A 14,760-nucleotide genomic window follows, 5' to 3' on the forward strand; every position below is an offset into this window, starting at 1 on the left:
ATTGTCTCTATTACAGGGGCTACCACTTCAGGTGGCCAGCACCCTGGAATTCAGAAGAGAATTCATTTCTCAATCATCTGAGTGTGCGGCTGAGTCTAAAGGGAAGAGTGCAAATCTGGAAGATTGGAGAGGAAATGAAGGCGATGATGTTGGCGGATCGAGTTTGTTGTTCTTGCTGATTCGAACCTAAGAAATATGAGATCTCATGAGTCTGATGGTGATGATTGTTAGAAGAAATGAAGAAAGAACAGATTTCTGGAGTTAGGGTTTGTTGAGAAGAAATGAAGGAATTAGGGTTCTGAGAAGATTGAGATGTGAATTTAAGTTCTATTGGGATCATGAAGAAAGGGTATTGGTTATAACTCGAGTTGATTCAGGTGGTGGTAGGAAGATGATTTTGGAGATGTTGATGATGAATTAGAAGATGGGTTTGGCGCATATTGAGAAGGAGAAAGGGGATCTTGCGGTAACTGATGTATTAAGAAGAAGCATGTGCTGCTGTGAAGAATAGCCTAAAGAATGTTGCTGCTGAACTTTGGTTTGAGTCACTGGTGATTGTTTTCTATGGATGTTGTTGCTGTCTTGGTGAAGCTGTGAATTGAGCAACTTGTTGGTGCTGTGAATGGAATGGCAGGAAGAAGAGTGATTTGTGGTGTTGTTTCAATGGGCTATTACAGGGAACAAGTGGTGATGAATCTGAAGCCAAGGTTGGGAAGCAACTGGTGGTGTTGTAATGATGGGATTAAGCTGTTGCTGGTGATTACTCTTAGGAATTGGTTGAATCTGGTGAAACTTGATAAGAAGATGGTACTGGTGTTGGCTTGGAGTTGGTTCTCTATGAAGAATATCTTGAACTGATGCTGGGGAATGATTTGATGGCAATGTGCAGTGAGAATAGATGCTGAAACGGAGTTGCGGGGATACGTGAGAAGAGTTTTATGAGAATGTGCAATTGCAGAAAATGGATGCTGAGCCGAGATGAATAGAGAAGAGAACTTCAGTTGTAAACTGGTGGACTGAGTTATTGAAACTTGGAGTTTCAGAATTCATGAAGTTGTTATGTTGGAATGGGTTATGTGCAGATGAAGAATACCAAGAGGAAGTGCAACTGGTGTTGTTGTCTTGGTTGTACTGAGAAGGGATCATGAAGCTGAACTGAGATGCTGCTGCTGTGATGAGGTGAGAGTCAGGAAAAGATGAAGTTGAATCTGCAGTGAAGCACGAATGCCTGAGAACTTAGAAGTTGCTGCTAAGAGCAACTGAAATGGCCTTGAGCTGGCGCTGATGGGTTGGAGGAATTCTGTAGATGCTGAGAGAATTTGTGAACTGCAATGAACTGATAAATTGATGTAGCTTTGTGTTGGTGTTGCTTGCAATTGAGTTTTGAGCGCAGTTGAATAGCTGAGAAAGAACCAAGAAGTGTGAAGTGTACTGATTCCAAGTTGACAAGAGCTTTGTATTGTTGTTGTCCAAATGGTAGATGAATTAATATAGATGTATGCTTGGAGCTGAAGCTGTGCAGGGGAAGAGTGAAAATGGCCTGAAATTATGGCCGGGAACATGCCAGAACAGACACAACTATGGCTGAATCGGAGTCAGACGAGTTGACTCATCGATCCAGTGGCTGACTCAGGTGGATTTGGGTTGGGCTCTAGTGTTCACATGCTAGCCCATGAAGGTGTTGGACGTGCAGATTATACTTGCACGAGTTTGACAAGTTATAATATAAAAGGGAGACTTACATTAATTCGAGGAGATCGTCTCTTCTTCTGCTTTTGTTCTAGGACTTGTGAACATAATAGATTTATTTCTTCTTTGGATGAACTCCATGAACATGAACTAATTTTTTTTTGGTTAAGGAATAAGTTGGATTTCTAAACATGGGTTGTGTTCAATAAATTAGTTTTGTCTCCCTACTTATCGTTTATGATTCATTGATGATATTGTTACATGATTTGAATGCTTGTTTGGTTGAGTCTAGAATCAATTGAATTTGTTTTCATCTCTATTGCTAGATTAGGATTTATTATACGCAAAAGTGATAGATTCCTTATTACAAGTAGCATAATTGTGATTATTGCTTGTAGTGATACATCCTAGTAGTCACAAGTGAGTCATAACCTTTGTTAAATCGGATTAGTGCTTTTACACGTTTGATTACTTTGATTGGCCTGATTTCATAGAACTTAATGCATCTAGGGAATTAAACTTGATTAGTGCTTTTACACGTTAGGTTGTTCTCTAAGATAGAATTCATATTCGCAGCTTTTAATGTGTTTGTTGATGATAAGAGGAGATTTGCGGGATAAACTTGCGATCAAGGTATCCTAGGACCTTTGATAAAAGTTGAGATTAAATATCAATTCTAATTATTGTTTTGAATACATGCTTGTGAATGAAAATTGGTCCTTGACCAATATCTTCATCTTATTGATTTGTGTCCTTTATTTCTTTGTTTTACTTTTATTTTAGTTTACTTTATAAAAATCAAAAAAATCCCCTCTTTGTTTCTATAAGAAATCAAAACAAACGACAACCTAGACCTCTCTGTGGGAACGATCCTTTCTTTCCCTTGCTTCATTATATATTTTGAGTAGTAAGAAAGTAATTTGTATTTGACGCATACGACAGCGATCAAGTTTTGGCACCGTTGCCGGGGAGGCAGCGGTTGTCATTTGTTTTTGGTTTCTTATTTTATTTTATTTTTAGTTTTGTTTTTAGTTTTTCTTGTTTTCTGGTTTTAACCTTGTTTTGAGAATCTTGTTTCATGTACCAATTTCTATGGACGGAGCATATTGGAACAATGGGTACGGTTATCAACCTCAACAAAATCATGACAACTATCACCCTTGTGGGGAATACAATCAAAACCAATCCTTTGGTTATGGTCAATATTCTACGTACCCTTTGAGTTATTCTGATACATATCAACCTTCTTATGGTAGGTATGTATGTAAGCAACCACAAGGAGGGGAGACTAGTTGTAAACCTATTCATATTTCTTCGAGTTTGGTAGATGAGATGCAACAATTTATGGTCAACATGGAGTCAGTTTGTAGACAACCAAGCATGGAGCCAGTTTCATCGATCGAATATGCTAATAGTATGTTTGGCCCAATTTCTGATCGTAGTTATGATCATTCACCCATTCAAAGGGAAGATAATTGGCCTAGCAATACTGAAGTAAGTGATTCTACTTTTTCCTTGTCGAACGAGCTTTACCAACAAATGGAACACTATTTTCAAAATTTGGATGGATCACTCCAAGAGCTTCAAAAAGGTATTTCCAATTTAAGACAAAGCATTGAAGAATACAAAGAGGACGTGCAAAATTCTGCGAAAGATCAATCTTTGGGAAGTGGTAGCCAATCTTATGTTAACTATGATAGTGACGGTGACTATGAAAATACATCGCTTGAACCAATTTATGGTGACATCCCCGAGGAGTGTACAATGGAGTCTTTTTGCGATCAAGGTGAAGATGAAAAGGAATATGATGACATTAGTGTAGCTTACTCGAGAATTGATCTTTATAACGATCAAGAACCTATTCAAAAGGTAGAGCTTGAGGTTGATGCAATGAGTGTTCTAAAAAAGTTCCTTACGGTGAGACTTGAATCAACAGTGGAGTATGTGCCTTGCAACAAAGAGGAGTGTGTTGAGAATGAAGCCAATTTGATCCATATTGTGGAAGATCCAATTGAGCTTGCAAAGGATTGTAATGATGATGTTAATGCCGAGACTTTAGTTAAGGTAGAAACAAATGAAGAATGGTTGCAAGGTTTGATAGAGGACCATGATATACAAGAGGTGAATAATTCACTTGAATTTTTCAAGGATGAAGAGGATTCCGTGCTACAAGAGATTGTGATAGGTTTGTCTAACCCTTTGCATATTGTTTCTTCTCCTTTACCTCTTATTGGTTTGAATGTATGTGCTTCGAGAATATTGTTGAATGACTTTGTTTCTCGATTTTCGCCATTAGAGATACTTGATTCTCTTACTATGCAGGTTTTGGAACAAGAAACCGTGGAAGTTCCCGAATTTTATGTTTTATATCCACTTCCAAGTGTGGACAAGAATAAGTGTGGGGGAAACTTCTTTCGGTCGATAGTTTCGTTTCTGTTTTATATTACTAATATTTGTGCGAAGCTAGTGTTTGCAAAACAGGTGCTATGGGTGGATCCCAACTTTTCCGATTATTGGTGTATGGAGAATTCGTCTTGCAAGTCGGGATGACGACTTTAAACCAAATGCTAAATGGGAGGCAACCCACTGGTTTTGTGTATTTATCTCTATCTTTTTATTTCTCAAGTCTTTTATCTTTATTTTCTTATTTTGGATATTTGCATATCAAAACTCCAACTTTTAGAGATTTTTGAACAATTTAGAATAAACACTAGCCTTTCTAAGTAGATGAAATTTTTTCTTGACAATGAGGTATATATTGGCTGAGTTGGGATTAGATGCCAACTAAATTGCTTGTTTAGTGTTTATCCTCTATTGTTTAGAAATAGCTATGAGTTGGAGTATGAGTTTTTATTATGCATTTTATTTTCTTATTGTGTATATATATCATGTTATGAATTTCCCATCTTGAACTTTACTTTGAATAACTAAATTTTACATTGAGGACAATGTAAAGTTTCAGTGTGGGGGAGTGTTCTCATATTGAGTTTTTAGCGTTGTTAGTTTTCCCTTGTGTTTATAAGAAAAAAAAGAGTAGAAAAACTAAAAAAAGAAAAAAAAAAAAGATGATAAACTCCTAAGTCTAGAAACTTGTGCCTTACACTAATGGAAACATCGTGGTTGTAGGAGTTGAGGAACCCATTAATAGAGTCTATTCATATAAAAATAAATAAAATATAAAAACAAATAACATGATAGTTGTCACCATATCTCGGAGTCTTCACCATATCACGTTCTATTTTTATTTTTCCATATTTATCTATTGTTTCTCTAAGTGATTTGGTGGGGCACCAACATCGAATTGTTATCACTGTTAGGATGAAATAGAGTGATTGGGTTACTATGAAAAAAAAGAGACCAGACCAATTTGACCAAACGGTGTACATATAAAAAAAAAGTTTGACACTTGGATAACAATATGTGTGTGTTCTTCCTGTCTCCGTCGCCTAAACAAGCGTGGAATGCAGGATCCATGGGAATTACCATGTAATTTGCTGACAAGAATCATGTGCTTGGATCCAAAAGATCCAATCATGTTGTCGATTTGGAAAAAAAAAAGAGAAAGAAAAAGAAAATATTATTATTATTGTGTTGAATAAAATCGATCATTGGTTCCCTTGTATATGTCAGTGAATTGATCTAGAATTAAGTTTGTCGACCGCTGGTTCCCTTGTATATGCCTGTCGTATTGATATTAGTATTCAGACCAGTAGCTCAATCCAATAGGATTTTTAGGTTTGTTTTGGCAGTGACCTTCAGACCAATATGGGAAACACCGTTCACATAAGTCAACAGTCCGCCACCATCTACTTTTTATATCCATCTTCTTAATCTTTTCATGTAATTGTGGTTGATTAGATTCCGAGTATTGGGGTTGTGTTCAACTTTCCGAATGAAGCTGTATCACTAATTTATGAATTGGATTTTAAAATGGGTACTTCCTCTTGTAATCATTGATAGTATGCCAATTAATAAAAATATTTAGTCCATTCTTAAATTTTCACAGGTGGCTGGAGTTTGGAAGTATAGGTTTTGTAGGTACACCTCTTGTAAACCTTCACGAAACTATAACTCGTCCATTAGGGACATCTAGGGGTTTAAAGTCTTGTTATACGTGCTAAGTGTGACCGTATCCTCGACGACACGAAGTTGTATGTACATTTTGGAATTATTTTGTTTGATTTGTTCGAGGACTAGCAAAGTCTAAGTGTGGGGGAATTTGATAGGTTTCATAAACACCTTAACATTTATCTATTGTTTATGATTTCTCCGCGAGTTTTCTTGTAAATTATGTATTTTATGTTTACTTTTGAGTTATTAGGTGCAATGGAGTCTTTTGGAGCAAAAGAGGATGAAATAGGAGCCGAAAGCCCAAAACATCATTCCACTGGGAGCTAGGCCAAGGATAAGGATCTGCTGCCGGAATCACTAAATGCAATCATCATATAATGAGGGGAAGCCAAATTGTCTCTATTACAGGGTCTACCACTTCAGGTGGCCAGCACCCTAGAAGAGAATTCATTTCTCTATCATCCAAGTGTGCAACTGAGTCTAAAGGGAAGAGTGCAAATCTTGAAGATTGAAGAGGAAATGAAGGCGATGATGTTGGCGGATCGAGTTTGTTGTTCTTGCTGATTTGAAGCTAAGAAAGATGAGATCTCATGAGTCTGATGGTGATGATTGTTATAAGAAATGAAGAAAGAACAAATTTCTGGAGTTAGGGTTTGTTGAGAAGAAAAGAAGGAATTAGGGTTCTGAGAAGATTGAGATGTGAATTTAAGTTCTGTTGGGATAATGAAAAAAGGGTATTGGTTATAACTCGAGTTGATTCTGGTGGTGGTAGGAAGATGATTTGGGAGATGTTGATGATGAATTAGAAGATGGGTTTGGCTCAGATTGAGAAGGAGAAAGGGGATCTTGCGGTAACTGAAGTATTGAGAAGAAGCAGGTGCTGCTGTGAAGAATAGCCTAAAGAATGTTGTTGCTGAACTTTGGTTTGAGTCACTGGTGATTGTTTGCTGTGGATGTTGTTGCTGTCTTGGTGGAGCTGTGAATTGAGCAACTTGTTGGTGTCGTGAATGGAATGGCAGGAAGAAGAGTGATTTGTGGTGTTGTTTAAATGGGTTATTACAGGGAACAAGTGGTGATGAATCTGAAGCCAAGGTTTGGAAGCAACTAGTGGTGTTGTAATGATGGGATTAAGCTGTTGCTGGTGATTACTCTTGGGAATTGGTTGAATTTAGTGAAACTTGATAAGAAGGTGGTATTGGTGTTGGCTTGGAGTTGGTTCTCTATGAAGAATGTCTTGAACTGATGTTGGGGAATGATTTGATGGCAATGTACAGTGAGAATAGAAGCTGAAACGGAGTTGCAGGGATACATGAGAAGAGTTTTATGAGAATGTGCAGTTGTAGAAAATGGATGCTGAGCCGAGATGAATAGAGAAGAGAACTTCAGTTGTAAACTGGTGGACAGAGTTATTGAAGCTTGGAGTTTCAGAATTCATGAAGTTGTTGTGTTGGAATCGGTTGTGTGCAGATGAAGAATACCAAGAGGAAGTGCCGTTGGTGTTGTTGGCTTGGTTGTACTGAGAAGGGATCATGAAGCTGAACTGAGATGCTGCTGCTGTGATGAGTTGAGAGTCAGGAAAAAATGAAGTTGAATCTGTAGTGAAGCATGAATGCCTGAGAACTTAGAAGTTGCTGCTAAGAGCAACTGAAATGGCCTTGAGCTGGTGCTGATGGGTTGGAGGAATTCTGTAGCTGATGAGAGAATTTGTGAACTGCAATGAACTGATAAATTGATGTAGTTTTGTGGTGGTGTTACTTGCAATTGAGTTGTGACCGCAGTTGAACAGCTGAGAAAGAACCAAGAAGTGTGAAGTGCAGTGATTCCAAGTTGACAAGAGCTTTGTATTGTTGTTGTCCAAATGGTACATGAATTAATATAGATGTACGCTCGGAGCTGAAGCTGTGCAGGGGAAGAGTGAAAATGGCCTGAAATTATGGTCGGGAACATGCCGGAACAGACACAACTATGGCTGAATCGGAGTCAGGCGAGTTGACTCATCGATCCAGTAGTTAACTCAGGTGGATTTGGGTTGGGCTCTAGTGTTCACATGCTAGCCCATAAAGGTGTTGGACGTGTAGATTATACTTGTACGAGTTTGGAAAGTCAGAGTATAAGAAGGAGACTTCCATTAATTCGAGGAGATCGTCTCTTCTTATATTTTTGCTCTAGGGTTTGTGAACATGATAGATTTATTTCTTTCTTTAGATGAACTCCATGAATATGAGCTAATTTTATTTTGGTTAAGGAATAAGTTGGATTTTCAAACATGGGTTGTGTTCAATAAATTAGTTTTGTCTCCCTACTTATCGTTTATGATTCATTGATGATATTGTTACATGATTTGAATGCTTGTTTGGTTGAGTCCAGAATCAATTGAGTTTGTTTTCATCTCTGTTGCTAGATTAGGATTTATTATATGCAAAAGTGATAGATTCCTGATTACAAGTAGCATAATTGTGATTATTGCTTGTAGTGATACATCCTAGTAGTCACAAGTGAGTCATAACCTTTGTTAAATTGGATTAGTGCTTTTACACGTTCGATTACTTTGATTGGCCTGATTTCATAGAACTTTAATGCATCTAGGGAATTAAACTTGATTAGTGCTTTTACACGTTAGGTTGTTCTCTAAGATAGAATTCATATTCGCATCTTTTAATGTGTTTGTTGATGATAAGAGGAGATTTGCGGGATAAACTTGCGATCAAGGTATCCTAGGACCTTTGATAAAAGTTGAGATTAAATATCAATTCTAATTATTGTTTCGAACACATGCTTGTGAATGAAAAATGATCCTTGACCAATATCTTCATCTTATTGATTTATGTGCTTCGTTTCATTGTTTTGATTTTATTTTAGTTTACTTTATAAAAATCAGAAAAATCCCCCCTTTGTTTATATAATAAATCGAAACAAACGACAACCTAGACCTCTCTGTGGGAACGATCCTTTCTTGCCATTGCTTCATTATATATTTGAAGTAGTAAGAAAGTAATTTATTTTTAACGCATACGACATCGATCAATAATGGACATCCATGTGGTGCCCAAGTGCTCGAGTGAGCGTGCACCAGGGTCCTTAGTTGGCCAGTTGGTGAAAGAATGATGATTAAATGCAGGTTTCATCATTTATTGAAGTAGTGCTCGATCGAGCATTAGGTGGTGAAACCTAATTATGGAAAAGTGAGGAACCGACCAAGAGGGCATGAAACCGGCCCTTAGTGGTCGTGGGACCAGCTAATGGTCGTTTGAGCAAACTCTCAGTTTGTTGGAAATAGTTTGGACCCAATATGAGCAATTGAGTAAATTAGGTCAAAATCATAAGAATATGTGGGACCGGCTCTTTGCAAACCTTAGGGCCGGTCTTAGTCGGTAAAAGAGGCATGACCGTTTCACCATAACGTCCGTGTCTCAACCCTGAGAGTTTTGATATTTTCTGGTGTGCGATTGAGCAATATTTTGCATTTTCCGAAGAGTTTGATCTTTGACAGAAATTCTTGATTTTGCTCGAATGAGCAAGTAGAAATTTGCTAGTTTGATCAGTATCTTGAGAATATTAAAATAATAATAATATTTTAATATTTTCGTGAATAGCCTAGTCGATCATGTGAATTTTTGACTTTTTGGCTTTTTCATGGTTTGAGTAATATTTGAGAAAATATGAAGAAACCATGATTTTTGTTCAATCGGAGGAATTTCATGAGATGAGGGAAATAATAATTATGAAAGACTAGGGATTATAAGGTGTGGGACAGGCCACAGATAGGGCATGGCCGGCCGGCTAGGTTGCCCGGTCCCGCGACAACTTTTCCTATTTTTTATTATTATTTCTCATGAAACCCTGAAATCATGGAAAACCATGATTTTTGCTCAAAATGAGGAGTTTCATGAGATTAGGAAAATAATAACTATGAAAGACAAGGGATTGCAAGGTGCGGGACCGGCCACGGCTAGGGCATGGCCGGCCGGCTAGATTGCTCGGTCCCGTGACACCTTTTCCTATTTTTATTATTATTTCTCATGAAACCGTGAAAATATGGAGAAACCGTGAGTTTTGCTCAAACAAGGAAAGTTGCTAGAATGAAGGAGTTTTCATGAGTTCATGAAAATAATAAAATAAGGAAAAATAATGGAAGAGGCATGGGGACCGGCCACGGCTAGGGCATGGCTGGCCGGCCGGTGGGCCCGGTCCCTGGACGCCTCTTTATTATTTTAATATTATTATTTTCTCTCTCCTATTTTGTGTATGATTACTCGTTTGTCCCTATTTTTGAATGCTCGTTCGTGCATTTGGGTGCTCGTTCGTGCATCATTGTTGAGTACACTTGCAACATTTTATGGGGCTTACTCAGTGATGGTCCAGATGCCCGGTTGTTGGGTATTTATTACTAATTTATGAAATTCAGTGGAGAATGATTCATGAAACAGAGTAATAAAGGTGAATAGTTATTTATTACCAATCCATAGGATCAGTCGTGGATTCTACCATGAATTCGGAATAATAAAATGAGTATTACCATTCTATGGGATCGTGGATTCAACCATAGAATCGGAGTAATAAAATGAGTGGTTACGTTACCATCCCATGGGTTCGTGGATTCGACCACAGAATCGGAGTAATAAAATTGTCTATTACCATTCCATGAGATCAGTCGTGGATTCGATCATGAAATCGGAGTATTGAGATAAAATAATTATCTATTACCATTCCATCGGATCGGGCGTGGATTCGACCATGGAACCGGACTAATGAAATAAAATAGATTATCTTCTAGGAATTCAGTGGTGAATGTCACGGTAGAATTAATCTATTGCAGAAGCGTCATACCCGTTCTGAAAGGTGCATAATCAGGGAACAACGAGCGTTTCCGGCGTCCTGAAGGCGTTTATCCCTTTCAAAAATTATGTATGGAGAGCCGCCTGAATCTATACACGGTCTCTCTACATAGTCAGGGAACAATGAGTTTCACCGATGTCCTGAAGGCGTTTTTCCCTCTCAACAAACAATTATGTAGGAGGACCGCTCAATCGTTCTTTTATGTAGAGGTGGGTCTCTATGTAGTCGTGGAACAACGAGTGTCACCGACGTCCTGAAGGCGTTAAGTTCTCAATCATACGAAGAAACGCCCAATTATGTTATTCTACATAGAGGTCATGATGAAATGAGCAGCATCGAACGCTCCGGGGAGGCCTTTCGAGTTACATATGCATCATGGCTCGTAAAATATGAATCGTCACATGCATTCCTGAAGCCGTGTCAGAAACATGCAGTATCATGATTTTACGATTTTGACCTTTGTTGAAAATCCACCATCAACATTAAGTCCCCTGCTTAGTGAGGGACAGTCATGTTCCGCGGTAAGCATTAGATGGTGATTTTCAGTTGACGAGATCAGTGGTTGAACTCAGTTGTACAAAGGTATTTTCAGAATGTTCAGGTGAGGATCCTGATAGTATGATAGAGTGTCATCCTGTGAGCACGGAGAGATGATGCACTGCTGATTTGGACGGTCGGACGTCCAGTTTTGGTCGGTTTAGCGTTTGCGACCCCGATCCCAAAAAGGAAATCCTTGTGTTAGGAACAAACGTTCGTTCGTTAGTTTAAGAAACAGACAAAATAAACCTGAGTCTAATGAAAAATTTTGTCTATGCGCTTTCACGAAAGCCAAAATTTTATTTTTTGAATATGTGAAATTTCACAAAAGGGAATAAACGCTCGTTTCAAAGGTGGATGCTCGTAAGAGAGAAAAGTTTTTTTTTTTTGAATAGACGTGCGTCTGTTAGCAATACATTTTTTGTCTATGAGCTTTCATGAAAAAAATTATTTTCGATATGTGAGCTTTCATAAATTTTTGAAAATACACTTCTCGTTTCAAAGACGGATGCTCGCGAGAGGGAGCAAAAATATATACATATATTTTCAAAGTTACGTGAGTTTCGCGTTAAAATATATATTTTTTGTAAAATCAATGTTTTGATTTTGAACAACTGTTGAAAGTAGACAATTATTCACGGTGAAATAACGTCTGTATGTGAGTTTTCACAATTGTGGAATGGACGTATGCCCAACTTTTGAAAAACCAGTGGATGTTCACACAATGAAAATTTATGTGAAATCAAATTTTGATTTTCAGCAATTGATAAAAGTAAACAATTTTTAATAAAGTATTGTTTGTAAGGATTTTGTGATCTGATAGTATAAGCACAAAACCAATGAGTGTTCACTCGGTGGGAGCTGCTCATCCGGTGAAAATTATGTGAATTGTTCAATGATAGAAGTTCCGTTAATTGTTCACGGTTTTATGAAAATCACGTTATGGTTTTGAATAACGAATTTTGTTCGCCTTTGCAGGTTTGAAGGAGCGAACAAATTCTCGAGATTATAATCACTACAGCTAGTGAAATTGTAAATAGGTAAGAGTTGGATGGTTACCATTTTTGTTGCGTGTTTGTTATTGGTATATCCATAACTCCATGTCTTTACCTCACATAATGGTGACTTCCAGTTACAACCACCCTTCTGGTTCTTTCGAGGAATGCTCCAGAAATATAAGTCAAAGATGAAACTTCTGCAGATGTTCATGCCGAGGTGAATCAACCTTTCAGAGACGCTGGAAAGTTGATACATTGTATGTATCTCGATCATCATACGGGAGTCGTCCGTGGTGGAATCAACGCTTTCTTAGCTTTAGCGGGGACGAGATGAGTTATTACTGAAAAGGAAAGCTCAAGATAAAGGCTTGTAGCTTATCAGCAAAACGCCACCGGCTTCAGCAAATGAGACTAGTGGCTGAAGATGAAGTCCGATCTCGCACGGAATGCATAACTTCTGATTCAGATGTATATGAATGAAGAATTTCGTCATAATTCGTCATCAGAAAATTCAGAAGTCAGGTCTTCATTGAAAATACTGTAGAATCTTCGTCCGATGTCGGATTTTTGCGATCTACCCATGTTTTTTCATGCCCAACAAATTTCCAAGCTTTAATAGAGAAGCTTTTTGAGTTTTGAACATGTTTATGGGCCTAAATCGGCGAAACAGTAAACTTCCAGGAGATCTTCAGAAAATTTTCAGCTGACATGTTTTGGCTACAACTCTTTGCCCGTTTATCCAATTGCCGTGAATTTTGGATATCTTGTAGAGGACATCCATACAAAGAGAATGACGTATGAATAAATCTTAGATTCCTTACCAATTTCTCCTAGATCGTCTCTTTGTACAGGGCAGTGTAAAATCACTTCAGACAAGCTTGCTGTAAAACGTCTCTTTTGTGTCTTTAGACCATTTGCTTGTGTCTTGAACGCTTGATGAAGGATTTTAATTCCATTGATTTGAAACCTGAAGCCCTTGGTTGAAACACGATCCTGGTGCTTGCAGTACCATTTTTTGTTTCTGTCAGTCGTAGAAACATAACTTCTGAAACCCTAGTCATGGGACCATAATTGCAATTACTCTCAAGAAGGGAAGATGTAATGACCATGGTTGCATGTCCCGGTGGTAGTATTACTTTTATGATGAACGATTAGCACAGAAGAGTCCGGTTCCACGGGTCTTGGACTGTGAAGTTGATGGTCGTGATCAGTGGACCATCAGTCCCCCAGTATTTCGTTAAATCTCACCCTTTCGTTTTTCCTTCTTCTGGAAAGACCTAGATAGAGGACCCAGATAGAAAAATTGATGTAAAGACCTAGGTGGTCGAAGTTGGAGGTACCTTGATGAATGACTTAGTGAAAATACCTGGTGGACACCGATCGACTATGGAAGTTATGAACCCCGTCTAAGAATTGCTGCTTGCATGTTGTATGCTCTGGAAGCTGTAAAAACCTCATATGATGTCAGAATTCGTTGCTTGACTCCAACTTTTGAAGCTAAGAGACTGAGTTATCATATGAGAAAACAAACACTCAGTTTGGAGATGTCTAAGGCAGTCAATGATGCGTGCACATTCATAACTTGTAATACCGTGCAAATTTTCAGATTTCATAAACACGAGTGTGGAAGCCATATCGTTCTGCTTGTATGTCCGATTGATGTGTCCTTTTGGTATTTTGTAGAAGATACATAGAAGAACATATTTCGTTCAGGAAGAATTGTCCTATTACTCACCAATTGGTACATTTTTGTAAACCCATGGCCTGAAGTGTGTTGTATCTCATTTGTAGAGGTGATGAGAACATCTTGTAGAAGACATAGGATTGTGCCCGTCCGTCGTGCAAGCTTCGAAAAGACTTTCATTTGAATATTTTTTCATGTCTACACAACTTAATATGAATCATTAGTGCTTGGAGAAGTCCGATCCATCGAGTAACACTTCAGGGAATGGATAGTTGATGAAGCGAGGATGTTGCTCATGAGACCGTTGTTGATGCTGGGATCACAATTAAATTTTCTCCATAAATTATTGTTGATGATGAGACCATGGATGGAGTCCTCCAGATATCCTTGTTGATTCCGGTTCTAAGTTGAACGAAAAGGCTAGAACCATGATTTTATGTGATCAGTGAAGAGAAGAAGTCCATCAGTCGTGCAGAGGCTTGTGATGTCGAGAAGTCCTGTTGATGAAGTTTCACAGAATCACCTCAGGTTTCCCAGTGTATGTTGAAGGAGTTTGTGCCATCCATGGGTAAATGATGTTTCATCTGCTTCAGAAGTCTTATCATGGGATAATGAAGACTTATCGATTGTAGTTCAGTTACACTTTGATCGTGATAGTGTTGAATCAGTGTATCATCGTCGAGATACTTGTGCTGAAGACAGATGCGCCATTATCGAAGGCGTACTCTTTGATTGGGATTACAATTTGAAGGCTTCTTAGATGCTCGCATTGAAGCGTCATATCCCTTAATCATCGAATATCTTAGGTTTGATCTACTCGGCCCTGAGTATCTTCTGTTGATTCAGCATCCCTTTCGTTGCGGCAGTGGGATTCAATACTTGTGCAGACATCAGAGCTTTCTGATTTTGTAGAATACATGAACACTCCTGCAAGGCTATAGAGAA

This window comes from Papaver somniferum, chromosome 7, assembly GCF_003573695.1.
Source record: "Papaver somniferum cultivar HN1 chromosome 7, ASM357369v1, whole genome shotgun sequence".
Lineage (NCBI taxonomy): Eukaryota > Viridiplantae > Streptophyta > Magnoliopsida > Ranunculales > Papaveraceae > Papaver > Papaver somniferum.